This window comes from Thermobia domestica, chromosome 2 (assembly GCF_964235325.1).
Source record: "Thermobia domestica chromosome 2, izTheDome1.hap1.1, whole genome shotgun sequence".
Taxonomy (NCBI): domain Eukaryota; kingdom Metazoa; phylum Arthropoda; class Insecta; order Zygentoma; family Lepismatidae; genus Thermobia; species Thermobia domestica.
This window is the reverse complement of record NC_137455.1, coordinates 106,530,114-106,553,942: the sequence shown is the minus strand read 5'-3', so window position 1 is coordinate 106,553,942 and position 23,829 is coordinate 106,530,114. Positions and strand designations below refer to the sequence as shown.

The 23,829-nt window shown below is 33.9% G+C and overlaps 1 protein-coding gene and 1 long non-coding RNA gene across 4 annotated transcripts in view; one reads left to right on the top strand and one right to left on the bottom strand.

Moving 5' to 3' along the window:
* Nucleotides 1–4,304, bottom strand: part of LOC145674455 (uncharacterized) — a 32,795-nt gene extending 28,491 nt beyond the window's left edge. For all 3 annotated transcript variants that reach the window (XR_014128940.1, XR_014128938.1, XR_014128941.1), the window contains exon 1: nucleotides 4,075–4,304. This is a non-coding gene — a long non-coding RNA (uncharacterized LOC145674455). The remainder of the gene's footprint in view (nucleotides 1–4,074) is intronic.
* Nucleotides 1–23,829, top strand: part of Ca-beta (Calcium channel protein beta subunit) — a 636,212-nt gene that overhangs the window by 165,647 nt on the left and 446,736 nt on the right. The window lies entirely within an intron of this gene.

The following is a 23,829-nucleotide window of genomic DNA, read 5'->3' as shown; positions in this document are numbered from 1 at the left end:
CAAATTGTGAGAACAATTTAAAAAAGAATCCAAGAGAAATGGATAAACAACAAACACATAATTAGATTGATTTCAAAAATCATTAGGATCCAACGACTAGCCTTCGGTTTCAGTAACTATGAATCTACGATATATATTAACCACAGAATTAAACATGTATCGTTGACGTAACTAGAATATTTTGCCGGAGAGCAACGACGCCTTACTTCTGGCCATACCACAGTTACAGTCTGTGGTATCCTACAGGAGAAGGGAGCAAATGTGCCAGGAGGTCCTGCTTCCATTTAGTTACGCCTGTATATATGATTAGTCTCTGATTGCAGGCTTACAGTCAGGAACTGAATATTAGGAAAGGGAAGTCAATATGATATTTAGAGGCGAACATAAAATCTTTTGGACCATTATTAAGCATAATTAACAAGCACAGAACATATAAAGAGGGAGGTGCGTGGACTCTAAACTTTCCTGGGAGCCAAGATGGCTCTGTGATAGAGGGTTCACCTCTGGTCTCTAAGGTCCCTGGTTTGATTCCAGCTCCCCGTCTCCTTTAGCCTACACGGCATAGCCATTAGACGTAAAACTAAACGATTCAATTAATAATAATAATAATAATAATAATAATAATAATAATAATAATATAATAATAATAATAATAATAACAATAACAATAATAATAATAATAATAATAATAATAATAATAATAATAATAATAATAATAATAATAATAATAATAATAATAATAATAATAAAGATAATTAGGTTTGGATTAACGTATTTATAATTTAACTTTGTTGAATCAGAAGTGGATGAGAGTTTATCGTCCCTTTCTGTACCAAGGCTATATTAGACATGGACCTATAAGTTAAACGTGAGATCTGAACGATGAGCTCCTACCAGGAATCGCACCAAAGCCGCGTATATATATGGGTCTGTGTGTAGTTAACAAGTAGTATACATATGGCAAATTAATTCACCTAGTTTTGAACTTAATACAATAAAAAATATTGTGTAAGAACTCTTGACAATGCATCAAAGTAACCAGAAATGTGGATATGCTTTGCAGTATTTTCCTTCGTGAATATTACTATATATCTAATTTACTATACATATATCTAATTTACTTTCCTCGATTATTTTCTATAGTTACTTCAGAATTATTGTAGGTATAAATATCTTAAATTTAACACATTGTGAAACAGCATCAAATATACAGGTGACAACAAAGGTTACTAAAAATATATTTTTCTCACAGACATTCGAAGTTGTAAAACAACAAAATTGTACAAGACTGGTTGTATTACTTATAATATCCTCTGATATTTTATTCTTCAAAAAATAAATAAAAATGAAAAAAAAAATCTTTTGATATTTTGTTTACTTAGTTCGTATTGTGAAATGTATAACCTCTTTTTCACAGGGAAAAGCCTATAAACTTCTGCAATTGAAAACTTTTATTTATAGTGATCATATGGTAGCATTGTGTTGAGAAATAGGAAAATAAAAGTTATTGTTTGCAACGTAATAACACATAGTACTTCTTGCTCCAAGAACTTGGCAAGAAACTAAAAAATAACATGTGAATTTAAGATGAGAAGCTTAGCGTGTAAATTGTAGGTATCTTGGAATTTAATATTAAAAAAAAAATAACTTATAGCAAAATAGTTTTTATGTTTAAAAAATCTACTTCCGTTAAAGTTTCCAATATGTCAGTCATTTAGTGGTTTTAAGTATAAAGCAGAATTTAAAATGTTGGTCTTATGGTCTTAAAAAAAAAGTTCATATGCAGAACAGCAAACTTGTAAGTGCAATGACTCACGCTATCTTGAGAATTGAAGGTTTGTAAAAGTATAATCTTTTCAGAATTACTTTTATTTTCATCTTATATGATTTTCATGAATTTGTTTTCAACTTTCATTTTCTGTTTGGATATAAAAAATATTACCAAAAAAAGAAGAAGAAAAGTAAGAAATAAAATATCACATTTTCAGGAATTAAACTTTCCAATTGTTACACTTCCAGAAACGAAACTAAATTTTCTTAAATCTTCAGTACATTTGTAACTCTGATAACGTAAAATTTAATAATATCTTATTCAAAACTTGTACATTAATAGTGTTATCTTTTCTTTTTCTTTTTTTAAAGGCTTAATAATGTCGCAAACTCAGAATATGTTTACGAATGGTTGTTAGGAGCTAATTTAATCTTATTTAATATAAATAAAGAGTTTGTTTGCGTGTCTGTCTGTGTGCGGCATAGAAACCAGACGAGTGGGCCGAGAGTTACCAAATTTTGGTCACGGGTACCTTGCTCCAGACTCCGGACCAAGACGAAGCGTTTTTTTAAAATTCGAATCAGGGGGCCTTCGCGGGACGTTTACCGGGACATGTAAAAATAATAGAAAATGACCGATATTAGTGTCAAATCCATTGTTTTCGCGGTCGCTGAAATAAATAGTGATACTCCTACAGGCATTGACTTCCAAATAATCTCCTATTGGCTGGGGGCCAGAGGCTTTTTTTAAAAATTCGAACCAGGGGGTCCCAGGGGGCGTTTACCGGGATATGTATAAACAGTACAATATAACCGATATTTTCTTCTTTCGTTGTTCAGTTTGTTTACATAGATATTTTATCTGACCCATGCGAAGAATGGGTATTTCAGCTAGTCTATTAGTATGTGCAATTTGCAACTTCGTTAAATCAATAGTTTGTATATTATGTAGTCCCGAAGTCCGATTTTTATATATATTCCGAAGCACGTAAAGTACGATCTGATGATCAAAAATAAATTATCAAAAACGCCATTGAAACTAATGACAATGAGTTCGGTTGAACTCGTAAAATTTTGTATTCTTTTATTTAAAAAAAAAAATCCTCTTGTATTTCAACATATTTTCACTAAAACCTAAATCTATATTTTTTCTTTTCATAATTAAACCTGGAGCATTGTCACGCAAACTTTGTTTTCTATGAACCAGCTTCAGTTTTAAATTCTTTTTTTTTTTTCAATAAAAAATTCTTCGTTAACTTGTTTGGGGATGAGTACTACTACAAAAGAACAAGAAGAAATGCCAGCTTCGGTGAAAAATCACATTTCGTTTCAGTAATAAATAGCCCCAAACTGTTTCTGGTGAAAATGGAAAACAGTTTCGGCGAAGAAAAACAAAACTTTTTTTTAAAAAAAATAAAACAAAACTGGTTTCAGAATAAAAACAGATCAAAACTTTTTTGGTGAAAATGGAAAACAGTTTCGGTGAAGAAAAACAAAACTGTTTTTTGAAATAAACCGAAATCAGTTTCAGAGTAAAAACAATCCAAAAATGTTTTGGAGAAAATGGAAAACAGTTTCGGCGAAGAAAAACTAAACTTTTTTTTTTTTTTTTTTAATAAACGAAACTGGTTTCAGTGTGAAAACAGTCCAAAACTGGTTTGGTGAAAATGGAAAACAGTTTCGGTGAAGCAAAACAAAACTGTTCTTTGAAATAAACCGAAACCAGTTTCAGAGTAAAAACAACCCAAAAATGTTTTGGTGAAAATGGAAAACAGTTTCGGTGAGAAACAAAAACTAAACTGGTTTTTGAAGAAAACCTAAACCGGTTGCAGTGTAAAGCCCATACAAACCGGTTTTGAAGAAAACCAAACTGCTATTTTTCGGTTATTCTACAAAACGGTTTCCTTTTTTTATTAATAAAAAAGAGTTTTGTCAATCCCCAATAGAGATATTTCTCTCTATGTCTTACTGTTTTTAAGTCTTACATCTGCTTACAAACGGACGGACACTCTCTTTAATACTTCCTATACTTATTCTTAGGAAAGTTAGGTGTAATAATAATAATAATAATAATAATAATAATAATAATAATAATAATAATAATAATAATAATAATAATAATAATAATAATAATAATAATAATAATAATAATAATAACGTGTGTAAATATTAGTGTTAAATTTGTTTGAACTACGCAAGAGTGGAACACATAATATTAAGCACTATATACTCACACTATACCACTGTGTTTTAAATGTGTATTTTTGGCTTTGATGTTTCTTTGTTGTTGTTGGAAGAGCTCACCTGAAACAATTTTTCCACATTCGGCGGAACATCTTCTTCCTCCTCTTTTCCCATGGTTTATATACTTGTTGGCGTTGTCAAGGTTACAAACTGCTCCCATTGGAACATCGAACTGTTCTCTGACTCCGCGCTGTAATTGAAGTGGAAAGAAAGGCTCTCAAACTTCCCTTTCGTTCTCTCTTTCTTTCTTTCTTTCTTTTTATCGATATCTTTTCTCCTTCCCTCCTTTCGTTGTTCTGTGGAGACAATAAAGTTTATGTCAGAAGAAAATTCTTTGACATTTCTTTGTGTATCTATCTATCTATATATATATATATCTATATGTATACGAGAAAAAAAAAATGGACAGAACTGAAAATAAAGATATAAAAGCCATACATAGAATAATATTTTCAAAACATATTGCTCTATTTAGCTTAAAAGAGTATATCAACTTTTAAAGTAACGTTGAAATTGTAACTCTATAGTCTGTACAATAATGAACATATTTATGTAAATCAAATGCTCAATATACGTACCTAGGTGTATAATCATAATAGCCCTTATATATAACCGTATTCTCCTTAAGGGTCTCATAGTTATCTAACGTGCCTTTGGTACACATGGTACCGGGTTAGATTCCTGGTGGAAATCATTACAATAATTTATTTAAATTATTACAGCGGTTCGAATTCCAGTTTAAAACTGTAAATGTATCTTTTTATATAACCCTCGTGCTGAAAAGGGGAGCTAAACGAACAACAGTCAATCCACGCTGGATGAAGGTCTTTCTAAATTCTCTCCATAATCATCTATCTTGGGCAATTCTTTTCCACATTATTGCTTAGTGTTTCTTGGTTTCGACGAACCACCTCGTATCAGTATGTTCCCTATACTTCTTCATATCTTTCGGAATCCTGTCAAGAAATGCTTTTATGCATCGATCATACTTTTTTTTTTATCTGGTAGTATGTTCACTTCAGTTAGTTTATTTTTATGATAATATCTTTCACTTCTTTCTGATCCATATTATTCGTATTCCCCTAATTTTACTGATGATGCTTTGCAGTGTGGTCTCCAGTTTTTTTTTTTTTTTTTTTTTTTTTTTTTTTTTTTTTTTTTAATGTCCATGTCTCCTATTCATACATCAAAAGACAAAATACACTCATTGAAAGTTTAACGATTTAGAGTTTAGAGTTTAGTCATTTTACTTCTCGATATGAAGCTTTTCTTTCGAAACTCCAGTCTAGCTTATTATAACTGTTAATTTCAACTTGAACATTACCATAACACGTGAGAGTTCATAGTAGCTGTTGCAATGGTTATTTGCTCCCGGAGGTGAGCCAGATCCAGCATTTTTACAGATTACTACTAAGATTTCACCCCCCCCCCTCCGAAAAAAATATGGGAAAATTCTCGGGGTTGAGCTCAGACAGGGTCGGATCCAGGATTGTCTGAGGGGGGGATGCACCAATAACTATCAAAATAACCAATCTCAATAACCAAGAAACTCTTCAAAGTGACATGCGACAACGGAGGAAAGTATTTTAAAGAGGGTCGCAAGTGGCATACAGGAAAATGTTCTCTTTTCCTGGCTTCTGTTTTCTTCCCTACTTGACAAATGTTATATTGTTTTGTTTGATGAATCCTTTTCCTTCAAACTTTTAGAAAATCGACTTAAACTATTGCTTTTGCAAGGCTCTGCTCTGCCCCCAAAGGGAAACATAATGGCAGAAAGTTTTGGAAAGTGTTCGTGTTTTCACTGCTAGCTTCTCATTATAGAAAGTGTATATTTACAACGAAGGGGGGTGCACGTGCACCTTTGTCCTATCTAAATTCGGCCCTGAGTTCAGATGTACACGGTGACCATTGCACAAGCACATGCTTCTAAAGCAGTGTCTGGAAAACATCAACTAGTGGCGTTCGATTTATCACGAAACAGAGGCGTAAATAACGGCCCCGCAAACGCCGCAACGCGGTGGATCCCAAGCCATTAAGGAGCCCCCATGAAGATAAAAAATAAAAAAAATCTATTATCATTTTTGAAAATGTAGCATATATTTTCCTCCTTTCCAGCCTTTAAAGAGATAACTAAGACCAGACGAAGTTGAGACATTACAGTTTAACTTTCCACAGCTGTCAACAATACAAATTCAAGTTTACCAATATGCAGACCCAGTTTGTTTCTGTAATATGTATTTAGTTTCCTGAAAGAAACGCATTTTTTTTGTGGCGCTGAAGTAAAGAGATGGTAAATTGGGACCCTGATGAAACTGAAAACGTAATATTTCAGTTTTACGTCCCACAATTATGCTTTACAGTCTAGAGAAGGCGATTGGTTACTGCAAATGAATGATTATAAAATGAACTGATAGAATGATAATGTGAGAGGAACGGGAGAACTTGTAAAAAACCCACGGGCATCAGGTTGTCCATCTCCAACTTACATGGTGTATTTTTTTCGTGTTGTGTCATCATAATAATAATATAAAAATACGTAGTAACATAATCATATAGTAATAATATTAGGCCTAATTCTAAATAAACTTTCTATACTAATCATAGAGCCTTGTTAAATGGTTTGAATGACACAACTGGTGGTGGCCCTGGTGCATTTATTTACATCCATTCGGTTAACAAACACACGTAACAATTTGCCTCTTTAAGTTGGCAACTTCCAGAAGTTGATCAGAAAAAAACTAACGAAACTTATATAAAAAAAGTAACAAACAGAGACAAGTCTGAGGTATTTTCATAAATAGGCTTTACACAACGAATACTCACAACGTAATATGTAATTACACGATGAGAAGGAATTTTTCTCCTCGGTTTAAAAAAATATATAGACCTTTGCTTCATTGTGCGTGTACATGTAAATATATGTATATATGTATACATGTGTGTACGTGCGTGTATTGCGTACAAACACTAGATACAAGTATAGTTACAAAAAATATATATACACACAGCATGTGTGTCATTTTTTGCGGGGGGAGGGAAGGGAAGTAATGTTTGGGAAGGATTTCATTCTTCATTATTTACGTACTTGAAGCTGCTTAATATTCTAAAAGCCTCCACGCGCAGATGTCGCTCAAGTATATAGCATAGCAAGGCAAAACTAAACAATGCCGAAGTAATTCCGTCAGTAGTTGAAGGTCAACAAGTTACATGCGTATAAGTAAGTATGTGTTCAATGACCAGATGGGTTTTTTTAAAAAAGTCGTTTTTACTCGTCTCCATTGCCATCTTTATACACACACACATGATCAGTTAGTTTTCTTCCTTCTTTTTTCTTTTTTCATTTCTTTTAAATCCGACCAAAACTCCCATTAGTTATCATTCCTATTGATGACGCAATAGCCAGAGACACCAAGCGGTAGGAGAGGGAAACTTAACATCTTCAAGAGCGGAAGCATCTTCAATATACGTTAACTACCTTTATCTCCCACCTCTCCCCACTTCTCTCGTTCCATCCTATTCGTGTGTAAGAAGAGTTCGATGATGCGCTTTTTCTTTTTGTCTTTTTGCTTTTTTTTTTTTTTAAAAAAAAACTTTTTTTTAAGTTTGGCAACAGATATAACAAGATGGGCGGTTACACTACGTGTTAACACTTGGGTTTTCGTGCCTTAAAAGTTGGTATTAGAATAACAGTTGATGATATAATTATATTAATGAAAACACACACACAAAAGAAATTTTTGCCGGTTTTAAAAAGGAAATAAAGAAAAAAATTAAGAACATTTCCTTTCTGGTCTACAGATCGCGCTCATCATTGTATATTTTAGCATTAATGCTAGCTTCTCGGGAGTTGCATGTCGTTTATTTTTGCAGCATATTGCTACAAAATTATTTTTTAGCAACCATGCATAGTCAGTTTGGATGAGCTGGTTATACTTTTTAGGTTTCTTACGCAAGACAAAAGGGAAGAATGGCTGATTTTTGCTCACCGCGTTTTCATTTTTTTTTTAAAAAAAGAAGATTATTAATATTCAAATTTTTAATAAATCTAAAGAAAATGTATTCTTTACAAAACCGGTAAAAGAGATTTTTCTTTTAATCTATTCAAAATACAGGGTGTCCGGCAAGTTTCCATGCACTGAAAATAAACACCATTTTTAAATGATTTGCACAAAAGATCTTCAAAAGGGACCTCTTCAGACGTACAAACTTGTCGGCATACACTTCTGCATATTAGAGTAGTGAAGACCTTTTCAGGATATATATTTTAGTTAGAAGTATAGCATAATAAAGAATGATTCTTTTAAAACTCACGGATTTCATTTGGGTCTAGAATTTCTTACTGAAGTCCGATTTTCATGCGGTTTGTGGAAAATGATCAAGGAAGGATGGGAGATCTATGAGACTATGTTTACTGGTTTAAAGTCATCAAGAAAAATAGAAAATATCCGCCAGTGTACCTTACAATTAGAATGAGGTTTTGGATTTTTGAAGCGAAATTGCAGAATGCAAATTAAGTGTTAGTGAGAATACAAATTAAGTGTTAGTGGTAACACCCATCGCACGTTGAATAGCTATAGTCGGTTTCTTGAGACAAACGACGGAGAAATTTCTTGGGTGGCCTAAGGAGTCGATAACTGACATCTTCCACAACACCTGCCTGTGGGGTCAGATGCTTCCCTGCCTCACTCAGAAGCGATCCTGTTTCTTTCAATTTATTCCCTAGAGACAATTTATTATGTTCCTGTCTGGGTCAAAACGTGAAGCAAATTTTTTTCTAAATACCCTTTGCGTAGCAACAACCGATTCTGTTTCCAAAAATTTTTAACGACAAACTCTGTTGCTCCAAAGAGTACACTATTCTCACTGTATCCTGATCATACTCACACAGTAGCACAGAACTGTACAGCACAATTCCCAATACAACGGCCCAGTTTCCTGTTTCTTATTGACCTTGGCGAGGTTGTCATTAACGAAGATAAATTGAAATCTTCATACCGCACCGCACCTTATTCTAATTGTAAGGTACACTGGCGAATATTTGATGTTTTTCTTGATGCGTGGACGATATTACCCCGGATAAATTTAAACCAGTAAACATAGTTCCATAAATCTCCTATCTTTCCTTGATCATTTGCCACAAACGGCATGAAAATCGGACTTCAGTTAGAAATTTTAGACCCAAATGAAACCCGTGAGTTTTAAAAGAATCACTCTTACTACGAATTAAAAAAAAGAAAGAAAAGGAATATTGGTGCCAATGAAAAAGCAAAATAATTAATTATCCCGCAAAGAATACAGAAAAGTTCTCCAGGAATCCCGTAGAAATTCCTGTTTCCAGGACACGAGCGGACATCTAGACATCTCAATATAACCGCCACTGATTTCTCTTTGTAAAATGGGCCAGTAAGTGGCGCTACAGCGTTTCAGTAGATGGCATCAGTAATAAAAGCGATAAGCAACTTGATCGGATAGTAGTATTTTCAACGAGGAGCAAAATTAGCTTTTCATGTCACATTTATGTAGAAAACTTATGCCTTGATTTTTTCTTAATATCATATCATTTAGGAATTATTGTTTTTCACGTAAACAAGTAAGGAACTATTTAATTTTCACTTTTTTTTTTTTTTTTTTTTTTTTTTTTTTTTTATTGGTTCTAAGGATGACTCAAATGAGAGCAAATCAATGTACGTAAGTTGCAAATGTATGGTTGGCTAGCGAAACTGCAGAGCACCATGAATAAAAGTAGTTTCTTGTCGAAGCGCTAATATTAATTTTCTTAAAAGTTATATCCTGACATTTAGTCGATAATGATGCTGCTTTCTCTAAGGAAATCGAACAACTCAGAATAAAATTCACAAATCACAGGAGCAGTGATGAAAATTTTCCGGAAAATTTTGAAACGGAAAATTTTCCGGAAAATTTTCCAGAAAATTTTCCGGGAAAATTTTCCGATTCATAAAAACATACTCCACTTATTCCTACATCGTTATTTAGTCGAGATGTGAGGTGGAAAATTTTCTTCTATGTTTTTCCGGAAAAATTTCCGTTCTTAACAAATATCAGTGATTAAGTAACAATTCGTCAGTATTCATAAAATTGATTGAATTCATATATAGAAATGTTAAAAAGTGAAAGGTCGTTTAAAGAATCTGAAAAATTTCATAGCTTAGACAATTTTCAAATTTTTCATGAACCGAAAAATTCTCTCTCATGTACAGGGATGAAAATTTTCCGGAAAATTTTCCGATTCATAAAAACATACTCCACTTATTCCTACATCGTTGTTTAGTCGAGATGTTTGGTGGAAAATTTTCTTCTATCTTTTTCCGGAAAATTTTCCGTTCTTAACAAATATCAGTGATTAAGTAATAATTCGTCAGTATTCATGAAATTGATTGAATTCATATATAGAAATGTTAAAAAGTGAAAGATCGTTTAAAAAATCTGAAAATTTTCATAGCTTAGACAATTCGTCAGTATTCATAAATTGATTGAATTCATATATAGAAATGTTAAAAAGTGAAAGATCGTTTAAAGAATCTGAAAATTTTCATAGCTTAGACAATTTTCAAATTTTTCATAAATCGAAAACTTCTCTCTCCTGTACAGTGCTGAAAATTTTCCGATTCATAAAAACATACTCCACTTATTCCTACATCGTTGTTTAGCTGTGATGTGAGGTGGAGAATTTTCTTCTATACTTTTCCGGAAAGTTTTCCGTTCTTAACAAATATCAGTGATCAAGTAACAATTCGTCAGTATTCATAAAATTGATTGAATTCATATATAGAAATGTTAAAAAGTGAAAGATCGTTTAAAGAATTTGAAAATGTTCATGGCTTAGACAATTTTCAATACTATGTAGGAACAAGTGGAACAATTTTTCATGAATCGAAAAATTCTCTCTCCTGTACAGTGATGAAAATTTTCCGGGAATTTTGAAACGGAAAATTTTCCGATTCCTAAAAACATACTCCACTTATTCCTACATCCTTGTTTACCGTGATGTGAGGTGGAAAATTTTCTTCTATATTTTTCTGGAAAATTTTCCGTTAACAAATAGTGATCAAGTAACAATTCGTCAGTACTCATAAAATTGATTGAATTCATATATAGAAATGTTAAAAAGTGAAAGATCGTTTAAAGGATCTGAAAATTTCCATAGCTTAGACAATTTTCAGTACTATGTAGGAACAAGTGAAAAAATTTTTCAAGAATCAAAAAATTCTCTCTCCAGTACTGTGATGAAAATTTTCCGGGAAATTTTCCGATTCATACAAACATACTCCACTTATTCCTACATCGTTGTTTAGCCGTGATGTGAGGTGGAAAATTTTCTTCTATATTTTTTAGGAAAATTTTCCGTTCTTAACAAATATCAGTGATCAAGTAACAATTCGTCAGTATTCATAAAATTGGTTGAATTCATAGAAATGTTAAAAAGTGAAAGATCGTTTAAAGAATCTGAAAATGTTCATGGCTTAGAAAATTTTCAGTACTATGTAGGAACAAGTGGAACAATTTTTCATGAATCGAATGAATAAGTGGAGTATGTTTTTATGAATCGGAAAATATTCATGACTTTTAATAAATTGAAATTTTAAATAATAGGATGGAATATTTGTATTCTACGAACTGGATGTGTGTTCTCTGCACTTTGCATACACACACACACACACAGAGAGAGAGAGAGAGAGAGAGAGAGAGAGAGAGAGAGAGAGAGAGAGATAGAGAGAGAGGAGTTGAATTAAGTTGATTTTGAGTTTAACGTCCTTTTCAGGAGCGAGACTATATAAGACGGGACAACTGATTAACGTGAAATCCGAACTACATGAGCTTCCGCTGGGAATCGAAGCCAGGTTTTCCATGCCAAAGGCGCGTATGCTAACCGCTTAGCAACGAAGGAACACGCAGAGCAAGAGAGAGAGAGAAACACTGTGTAAAATTTTATTTCCCAACTTTAAATATTAGAAAATTTTCCGGTTCCCGAAAGCTAATTGGAAAATTATAATTTGTTGCTGATTAACTTTCCTCTACTGAAATTCAATTTTGTAGCTCTATGTGTAGTTAAATATAATGGAAAATTTTCCACATAACATCACTATACATATAAAAAATTGTCCGGCTTATGAAAAGTGTTTTCCACTTGTTTCTACATCGTGATGAAAATTTTCCGATCTACGAAAATTTTCCGATCTATGAAAATTCCTTTCACTTGTTTCTACAGAGCAATAAAACTTTCCGATTCACAAAAAAGTTGTTTTACTTTTTGCTTCAAAATGATGAAAACTTTCCGACTCATAAAAATTCTTTAACTTTTCCATATAAGGCAGAAAATATTTCGATTCATGAAAAATGGTTTAACTTGTTCCTACATAGTATTGAAAATTGTCAGAGCCATGAAAATTTTCAGATTCTTTAAACGATCTTTCAATTTTCAACATTTCTATACATGAATTCAATCCATTTCGTGATTACTGAGGAATTCTTACTTGATTACTGATATTTTTTTACAACGGAAAATTTTCCGGAAAAATATAGCGGAAAATTTTCCGGAAAATTTTCCGAAATGGAAAATTTTCCGCGGAAAATTTTCCGCCTCACATCACTACACAGGAGATAAGTAGATCCAAGGAAACGGAGACAGGAAACAAATGTCAACTGTGAAGAACCTGAAAGAGAGACAATAATCCATTGTAAGAAATAAACAGCTTTTACAAAGATTTACGAGAATCTTCTCCTTCATGATTGAAGAAATAAACCGATTTTGACTGAACTATAACCCAATCAATTCAACATTTAATTCTTGAAACATTGTATCCATGAACAGAGAACTTCAAAATTACTAACCTTCTATGTCCTTTGTTATCAACGACCACGATTTTAAAGTCCGGTGCAGTTGGCGGGTGCACAGTAATCATGCAAGATCGACTTCACAGTATGGGTCATTTCCATCACACTATCTAGCCTCTGACTAAGAAAGTTGAATTACGGAACCCACTACCAGCCCCACCAAAGGAAATTAATGTTGTATATTTGAATTGTTTGGAAGTATAGTTCAGAGTTGATTTTTTTTTTTTTTTTTAACGTAAATTAAATTAAGTATTACTCTTCACTTTAAGATGTCATTTCTATCCGAATGCGATGAAACTAAAAGAAGGGTAAAGCTATAATAATAATAATAATAATAATAATAATAATAATAATAATAATAATAATAATAATAATAATAATAATAATAATAATAATAATAATAATAGTGATGGAAACTTAGAAATCTATATAAGAGATCAGCATACTTGTAATGGCTTGATATAGCCATGATCATTACACTTGTAGCTTAGTGGGGAACAATGTAAAATGCTACAGACTTGCAGATCATCATCACCCATTGCATTAGTCAATGTCATACAATGCAATTCAAGGTTATCAACGCCTTTACATAGCTTACTCTCCCCTCTCTAACCACCCCTTCCGTTGTGTATGTACTGGGGAAGGGGGAAAAGCAAATGCTCTTCTTGGAAGTTTAAACGAAGATTAAAAAAAGAGAAAGAAATATAAAAGACGGAGGAGAAAGGAGGGGATAATAAAGAAACAACGAACAGATAGTACTTGCATTGATTCCCCTCCGACATTTCCGCTGGTGCTTTGCTTTCGGTTGAATCCTAACCACTAAAGGAAATATAAGAAAAGAAGAAGAAAAAGAATGATTGAAGAACATGACGTCATCACATCTATTCAATTTTACTTTTGCAGGCGAGCCTCAAGGATTAATTGAACCTTTGAAGGCAAGGCGAGTTGCGTGTTCTTATTAGAACAATTGAATCGAAGCAGACATAGTGTAAAATGCAGGTAACTTCACACACCTTCAGTTTTTTTAAACTAACGTCTGTCTTTGAAATGCAACATATAACATATGATTGGTCTATGGATTGTTTTCTTCAAATGACGTTTAAATAATACCCAATAGATTTTATCTAATTCACCTATACATTTTAAAAAAAATATTTAAAAAACTGTTTCTCTAACAGTAAGATAAAAGCCATATACGACCTAAGGTTATCTACAGTGACAAAAACGATCTCATATCATTATAACCTACCAAAGCGTTTCTAAATAGCAATCCAACCATATTATATTTCATCGCCATATTATACTTCATTTGCAAGACTACCATGAAAACTTTAGGGGGGGCAGTAAAATTTTAGGGGACCCCCTTAGACCCCCATGGATACGGGCTTATTGCAAAGTGCCTCAACTATAATACAATAACATCTAAAAAAAAAAAAAAAAAAAAAAACATTAAGAATTGTTTTGTGTTAGGGTTTATAAACAATTCCCTTCCTGAGAGAATTTCAGTACAAATAGGTTTGAATTGATTACATGTAGCCTTATTTCTAAATATTATTAGCAGTTAAAATCAAATCTAAACTTCTCCCTCGTATATATTCTGGATTATATCGGACATTACTCGTATTCTACACCTCGTTCACTAAAAGGAAGAAAATGGAAAAGAAAGAAAAGAGTACAGAAATGAGAAAATAAATAAAAAAGTTGAAAATCAGCTCTTCTAAGTATCTCGCAACTTGCTTGATCAAGAAGAGTAACATGGTTGCATATACTCGAAAAATTCACGGAGTGATAAAAAAATCACGTAACTCATTCATGTACTACAAAGAGATGTTTAGTAATTTTCTACCGTTTAATGCTTCACACATGTGCACCCTTCTGATCATGTTGCTGAACATGCTCTGGAGTGATGCAGGTAGTATTCCTCACGAGATGAGAGATGTTTTTTTTTTTTTTTCGTATAATCTCGTAATTTTTTTTGGTCAAATTCTCGTCTCGTTTCGATTATCGAAAAGCTATTATCGTCTCGTCTAGTTTTGTAAATATAAGTATGTATAAATTTATAGCTTGTTTTTTTTTCCTTCCAGTTTGTTTCATCAAGAACAGGGTGAAAAAATTCCGGTCCGATTGGCGGCTAGAAATCTAGAAATTTAGAGCTGGCGACAAGTTTTCAATTCTGCCTAAACTCACAGGGCTCTGCAGTTTCTGTTTCGCACGAAAATAATTGTCACTGGTGAGAGAAAACACCGAATATGAAGTCTTCCTTTCTCAAACCAAACGCCATGGGGGAGAGGTGTCTCATAATTTGTAAGTGAGAGATACTGGTGACCATCATTTTTTGATTGGCGAGTATGTCTGACTTTGAAATTTTGCACCCTGATCTAGAAGTTATCAGATTTTTTTCGAGGCATGAGAGATCCACGAAGGTTGTGATATGACAACATTAAAACCATATTTATTATTGAAGTATCTTCAATACAAATTCTCTTCATTATGTTCGTACAATCAATTGATTAATTTAGTTTTTTTTTTTTTTTTTTTTTTTTTTTTTTTTTTTTTTTTTTTTTTTACTATGAATCATGTGATACTAAAACAATGTTTCAAATTTGAGACATGGGTTAACTAGTGTTGTTCACTATTAGAAAGAAAGAAAACGAGACGAGAATTGCCTTGTTTTCTCATCTCGTATCGAATTTAAGAAATGCATTTCCCCTTTACGTGAAATGCTGTCCACACTGTTCGTTGAATGTTGGTTCGCAATTAATGGTTGATTTACATTCCGAGATGCCTTCTTGGAATGTGAATCTGCATTGCATGGTTTCGTAACTCAAACTCCTTATGTTCTTTTCCAGAATGAAAATTCTACCTGGAGTACTGCTGCTGTACTATTAAGTTGCTTATTTCAATTATCACCATCATTCGCAACGAAAGAAAGAAAAAAAGCATTTGCGTAACGGGTTGCGTGACTTGTTGTTCACCCTGTAGTGTCAGTGCTCATTTTTTTTTTAAAAAAAAGAACTGATCTTCGAAAAATATTGACCTGTTGAAATTTGAAGCTTCTTATAAACTTTTATATTGTTCATTATATTCAATTTCAAATGAGAACCAGTTGAGAATGCTATAAGAGTATTACTAGAACGAACTTAAAAAGAATGGAGAGATGGAGCGGGAGGGATTACTGTGATTGTTCCTATATGTAAAAGTAAATCTTTTTATTAGCACCTTCTTCTCTTTCCTGCAAAAAATCGAAAAAAAAATATCATATCTCTATGACTTACGATTCCCCAGATTTGGCTTCTTAAATCTCCCGAAATTCGAACTTTTTTAGCCAATATAATTCAGTTACGAATTTTATAAGTTTGTTGATAATAAACCAGAAAGTCCCATTTTTAAGTCTAAAGCCAAAGAAGACGTTGAAAGCGAAATAATTGTTATTGGAATGATAATATTCCATAAGAATGGTCACACTTGTGATGTTTGCTCATCACTGCGAAGTTTCAATGGATTTCAAAAAGATTAAAACTCATGAGCTTACACTTAGCAATCGTGGATATGAATGTCCATTGACTTTCTCGTTTTTTGAAAAGCCACACGAAATCAAAAATTCGATAAAATGGGAGAAAATCAATCCATCAGTGAAACAATCTCTAGTACATCGCCTGAGCATAAATAATTTCATAGATGCAATTGATCGCATGCACCACAGAGTGCTATTGATCTCGAGAACGGGTACATCGAAAGGACATTCAGTTTAGATAGCTTTTAAACTAATCTATCTAATATCTAAGTATTTTATAATTAAAATCGAGTTTATTTTCCTTTATTTTATTTAATTCAAATGTTGTATCTGTTTTATTTGCATGGTTACTTACTTAAGATAACAGCATCAAAGTCACATTATTCGTAAAATTAAGTAGGTCTCAAGGACGATGAATTCTTTTTCTTCTTATTGTTCCTATTTTATTACGTATATATATATATATATATATATATATATATATATATATATATATATATATATATATATATATATATATATATATATATATATATATATCCTTGATTGTGTTTAAGACAACGGTACCGAAAATAGAAAATAACTTCTGGATTGATTCTAAACTCACGATTTACTTGTGTATAAAATCGCCACATTTGAGTTGTAATCTGAAAATGTAGAGAATTTGTAGAAAGCTGCATGTGATTCTAATATAAATTATTATATAAGAGTAACCAAGAAAGTTCTGTCGCTTTTTCCCCCACCACATTCGAACATCAGTATGTCACATAACACGTACCTGAAACATGAAAAATAGTAAACATCAGCATTGACGATCTTCTGCCAACGTTCTGGAAGGCCATGGAGGTATCGCGGTAGAACTTGGTGGGCCGTGAAGCGAAGAAGGTATCAAGTGTATTTTGCACCTCTGCTAAGGATTTAAACTGACGCCCTCTAAGGTAATTGTCCGAGGAATGAAACAGGTGATAATCGAGAGGTGCAATGTCCAGAGAGTATGGCGGAAGCAATAGTGTTTCACATCCAAAGCATAGGATGGTGTCCCGGGTCATCCTAGCCACGTGGGGCTTAACGTTATCTTGTAACAGGAGGAACCCTTACGATTCAGAAGTGTTGGCTCCAGAGTGTTGAGTTTTCTTGAACACGGTTCAACTGCTGACAGTACACAGTTGCATTGATGCTCTGACCAGTTTGTAGTAATTTCCGATGCACGATGCCGCGAGCAGTCCACCAAACACACAGGAGAACCTTCTTCTGGTGCAGTGCTGGTTTCGGTTGTTTTGGAACCGGTTCATGGGATGTTAACCAATGATGACAGCGCCGTGGAGCTTCGTACAGGACACATTTCTCATCGCATGTCAACACCGTGTCCAGAAATGGTTCCTTCCTCAGACAAGACAGCAAAGAAACATAAGTGTCTGCTCGCGTTGCCTTCTGGCCCGGAATCAAATCATGTGAGACCCATCCACCCAACTTGTAGTGCTTCCCGAGTTGATGGAGGTGCTGCCGAATGGTTTCCCCACTGACACTGAACTGTAGTCCCAGTTCCTTTACATGTCTGGCAACTGTTCGCTTTAATTGCTGTTTGAAGATCTTCATTTTTATATGTGTTGGTTTTCTGGCACGTGGTGCGTCTTCGAGTGTTGGGTCACCGTCCTTAAACTTGTTAAACAACCACTGCAGTGTCCGCGCAGTCACGACACCCTCACCAAAGGCCTGAGATATCTTCCGCCCCTCTCAGCGGTGTTTCACCTGAGTTTGAACTCGTACAGCATACACCCCTTATGACGCTCTATGGAAGTCCCATGTTCAATTTGTCCTTACGCAAGTTCACGGTGTAACTGAGCTGCTCCAACCAGGTAGTAAGTTGGATATACCTACACCAACAACTGATCTTCTCCTTATCTCCATTTGCATTCAAGCCACAGTGTGAGGGCTAATTGAACTCAGACCTGCACAAAAAGCGACAGAACTTTCTTGGTTACCTTTATACTTTATATAAACGTCGTAAATTCACGTTATCTACTTGCTATTTATCTCTGAATCTTCCAATGTTTATACGAATGGAATAAGTGAGGGATTGCGAGCACAATTATAATATCTGCTTTGTAATTTATCTGTTTAATATTATGATATATATAGACATCGAGAGATATAAGTGACGAAATGGTTGCCTAACTTTCTAAAATTTAGTAGAATCTTTTCCCTGTGACGTTTTCGAACAGGGTTTCTTATCTCAGAACTCTACTTTTGACCTATTGTTTCATTCCTTACAAGGAAACAAACCCGTGCACTTAGTACTCACAAGAGACTTCGGTTCTCATTGTTATTATTTCGCGATTTGCTGTTCGAATAATTGACCTCTTCATAAAAAAAAAAAAAAAAAAAAAGACTCAACTGCGTTACAATGTCAACAACCAAGAGACAATAATTTATGCACTATTTGTCTATAATGTTAGGATAGGAGATTCTAATCCTTAAGACGTACACACGAATATTCATAACTCAATAATAACTTAAAAGTCACATTTCTTCTTTCTTCCCTGTAGTTTTGAATTTAGTTGCAGTCAAAATGAGAGTTTTCTCTCACTTTGGAATTATAATTGTCGTCATTAGATGAGGAATTTTGCAATCACTATTAAGACAAGATAACTGCCGCAATTTAGAAGCTTCCAGAGTGCATAAGCTGTCAGTTTTTCAAGTAAGAAACAATCATTCTTTTTCTTAAAAAAAAAAAAAAAATAACATATCGTTGATTAATTGTACGTTTTCTTCCTTTCCTATCTTAGCTTCTATCATATCCCTAATGAGCGAAATTATCTTAAAATAAGGCCTAACGAGTTTCTTTCCCTTTTTGTACTTTAGTTGATATTCTAAAAAAATGAAGAAGAAAAATTAATCACTAAGACAGTACGTATGTATCATATGCGATCTACTGAACTCATTTGATATTAACCAACTTTGGATGGAGATACTAGAGTTTCTTTGCTTAGTAAACATGCGAAATATTTTCGTGTGAAAATCTTTGATTCCCGAAACATCAAAGTGTAGTCAAATTTTCGCAAGTAAAAAGAAAAGGAACGAATTGCAACTACTGTACCTACATAATTAATCCAATCTTGACCAAACTTGGCAGGAAGATAGACTCCGACATGCTTAGTAAGTATGTGATTTTTTTTCCCCTCTGATGACTTTTCGTTCCTAAATTATGAACTATCAAAGTTTGGGTTTTCTCTTGATTAGTGCTGCCCACGAGGTTTGAAATTTCTTGTTTTAAAAACGAGGCGAGAGTTACATTTTCGAATTTGAGACGACATGACAACACTCGTCTAATTTTTGACAGGAGAAAATCGATAAAGTGTGATTTACGAACATAATGAAGATGAAGAGCATTTATCAAAGTTAAATTTGACTTAAAGCCAGTACACAATATGCTCCAATAATAAATATGATTTAAATGTTGTTATATCACATTCATTCGTGGGCTTCTTGTGATACGGAAGGATTCTCATAAGTTCAAGATGAACTTAAGAAAAGAATTAGGACATAAATTTATACAAGACGAGAATAACTTTTCCAAGAATCGAGACTAGACAAATACTTCTACAAAACTTACGAGACGAGACAAGATTAGAAAATCTTAACAAAAACAAAGACGCCGTTCAATAATTGCTATTTTAGGTTATTATTAAAAATCTATAATAACCTAATAGATAACTTTCAATTAGAATAAAAATTTGTTAAAAGTCAATGAACGGCGTCCAATTCTTTGGTATTTGGTCCAGCTATTTATCTTCATTCTTCTCCAGACCCATATCCCAGTTATTATTTTTCATTACCGGTATCTATGGCCGTCACGTATGAAGGATGACTTCCCTCGGCGAGCACACTACCCGGGGAAGTGGGGAAGAAAGAAAGGAGCCGGTCAGGGACCTGTATGTTAGGTACTATACCGGAATTTTTCTGGTATGACTGAGGAAGACCAAGGAGAGACCGCACTCAGGATGACTGGGCAGAAAAGGTGTTACACCTTTCCGACCGAGTGAACTCACAGGCAATCGAACTTGGGACCGCTCGCACCAAACTTGAGAACGTTAGCACCTTATGCGGAAACACATTTCAGAGTCTTTCAACTCACTTCCATATAATGTCCACACTTCCACCTCGTATAGTAGGACGTTTTAGAGTAAGTTCATAGAATATATACTATAAGCTATCAATATATATAAGCTGTAAATGATTAAAGAAAAAAATCGTCGATTAATAAATTAAAATGTTTGGAAGTATTTTTATTGTTGTTGAACGAGTTCTCCATCCATTCTCACATGGACTTCTTTGTTAGCCAGTCATTCACTGTTCAGAGTCAATTCATAGGAGAGAGAAAACGGAAACGGAAATTCATTGAGAAACTGAGACAGTAAGAGAGAGAGAGAGAGAGAGAGAGAGAGAGCATTTCTAGTATCTAAAAAGGAACAGAAAAATGATAATTAAGGCCTCAACAAGTTACGATTTAATCTCCCACTTAAAAAAAAGAGCTCACAAGACTATTAAAGGACTAAGCTTTTTATTGTTATATTTATAGGTTCTGAGCTATTGTAATTTTACAGTAGAGAATAGTTTTATACTTTCTGTTTTCTTTTCCGTCTAAACTACGTTCTGTTTTTCTTCCGAAGCATCAATATAAAATAACACCTACTTAACTAACTACCACTAGTGACATTGTGTTGCTTCTTTATTATCCACATCGCGTGCTGGTTTGCCGCAAGCTTGCCCGTATGTTTTTTACTTCATTTTATATCGCTTACACTTATAGGATGCAAGCTTATGTTTAACTTGCCGCAATGTATACCGTAGTCTAGTGGTTAGAGCGTTGGATTCGTGTCTACGTGGTCCAGGATTCGATTCCCGGCCGGTGCTTTCCCAATTTTCTGTGTCCACACAGAGTCATGAGGCAAACTGGGGAGTCACGTGAATAAAAGATGTGACGGGCACTAGGTTTAGAAAGCTCCCGATATGCCGGTTAGCGACCAGGCGACGCGGTGCGCGGTCGCTAGGCTGGACGTAGTTCCACCAGTCGCTAATAGATGGCGTGGAGCGGCTCAGGTCCACAAATCGGGCTGTTATGCCAAGTGGTTTGGTTTGGGAATATATATAAACACCAAATATCACAGATTAGATTCTCATTGTTGACCAACCTGGCTGAAAGTTGCTTCCTGCTTATCGCTTATAATATAACAAAGAAAGTATTGGATTGATAAATGCACAATTTGTACTACTTCTATTAACGCTATACACTTTACCATTATAGTCCACAAAGAGCTATAGTCGTTTAGAGGACTTGTAATTGCTAAAATAAGGTCAGCTACAGGGGTGCATCTACAGGGAGGTCCACCCGGACCCGGACCCCTCTCCGAAAAAAAAAGCTTCCTAACTCTACATACATTTGTACATTTTCTCAATAAAAGTATACTTCTTTAACCCTGACAATAACACTCAACGCTTTTCTGACGTATTGCGTCAAACAACTCCTTCCAGAAGTTAAAGGGAGCGGAAAGGAGTCCTCCCCATTACATTAGATTACTTCTAATATTTCTAAACAACCAGCCATGTTAATTTTCTTTGCTTATATTTTTGAAATTATATTTTTTTGTTTGCCTAACGTAGATTCAGACTTATTACAGCCATTTCTAACAACGGAAGTGTTATTTCTTTTTAATAATAATTTATGGACTGATGAAAATGAAATATGCAAATAGATCTATGTAGAACAACAGAAAAGAGAAAGCAAATGATTGTTGATGCAAGTTGTAATGATCGTGAACTCTTTTGAGATATGCTGTCTCGGAATTCCTTTTACCACGTTGCTAATAAAATTAGACTACCAATAGAAATTTTTCTTCTTAGGGGTTGTTCAAATATTACAAAACCCGGCAAAGGGAGGAGGGGGTTAGGCCTTGCTTTACGAAGTGTGACAAGGACAGGAGGGGGTTACATCTTCGTTAAGTAACACATGTTTTTTGCTGTATTTTTTATTCTCAGGTTTATATGCAATCTTTTAAACAAAATCATTTTCTTCAGTTGTTTTCTGTTTTTTTATAAATAAGTAAATAAATATTTCTATTGTTTTGGGTAATTGCGAACATATATTTAATATAAATTGAATCATGCAGAAGAGATTCGAAGACCCTACTAGACACCAGTATGACTGACGACGAATCCTGCACGCATCATAATACAATAAAACTCTTTTTCGGCTATCGTAGTATTACATTTACCGCACATGCTTTTCTGAAGTTAGTTGTCAGTGAGCATTACTGCCGCTTGAAAATTCCCTTGCGTTCCCACTTGGTATAGCTATTTCTGAGAATATTTTTCAAAACTATTAATTAGAATCAATACCCACTATTTTTTTCTAAGACTTTCCTGTGTGAAACAGCAGAAACTCTTTTTCGTTAACTAACATTTTCCGCGATGAAACGATCCACAATTTGCAGAGCAAAACAAGATATTTAAATCCTAATTCGCCGGATATTCATCTCGTATTAATTTAAAAAAAAAAAAAAAAATGGATTTGAATATTTCTGGAGAAATCAAGTTTATTCGCATTCTAGCACTGATTTAGGACTTTGATTTATTGGCGAAAAAACACAAAACACACATTTTGTAGTAAAAAGTTGTACCATTAAAAATATTTTTATTGTAATAACCCCCAAAATAAGCAAAATTGGCGAAAAACAAAAATCAAGAAGTGTTACGTAACAAAGGTTGCAGGGGTTCGTCTTTGCGTTACGAAGTGTGACAAGGGGGAAGGAGGGGGGTAAAATTGATCAAAAATAGCGTTACGTAATACGCATGTGGACAGCCCCTTATTTAAATCATTCAGTTTTATTGTAAATTGAAGTAATCGAATTCAAAAAGATAGTAATTGGCACGAACTAGTTCTAGAGAATAACGCTGACCGAAATGCAACATTTATGGAGAACAATTTGGGTAACACTTCTTGTGGTGTACCTGAAGAGATATTTAGTAACGTGTTATTGCAGGGTTAATAGGGAAATGATTGATCTATATATTAAAATGCTGGGTTTATTAGTTTGTGGCCAATCCTTTCGACAATGAGATCTCGAAAATCACAGTGATAGAAACGTGCTGTTTTCGCTGATCAATTCCAAATTTGGTGTAGATTTACCAGTCATCATTCAAATAATAATAATAATAATAAACTTTCTTTATTTTTCTATTTTACATTTTAGGCGTCATTTTGGCCCTATTAACCCTTGTGAGAGACAACCAGTAGAGGAGTTACGTATAGCGGGTTGATGGACATTTCAGGCGCTTTGCTTTAATCTGAATGAGAATGGCTGACAACTTCGAAAGCTTGTAGACCCACAATAAGGCGTATTCGGATATGGAATTATAAGAAAATAATATTTGCATGTAGTATTATCTAT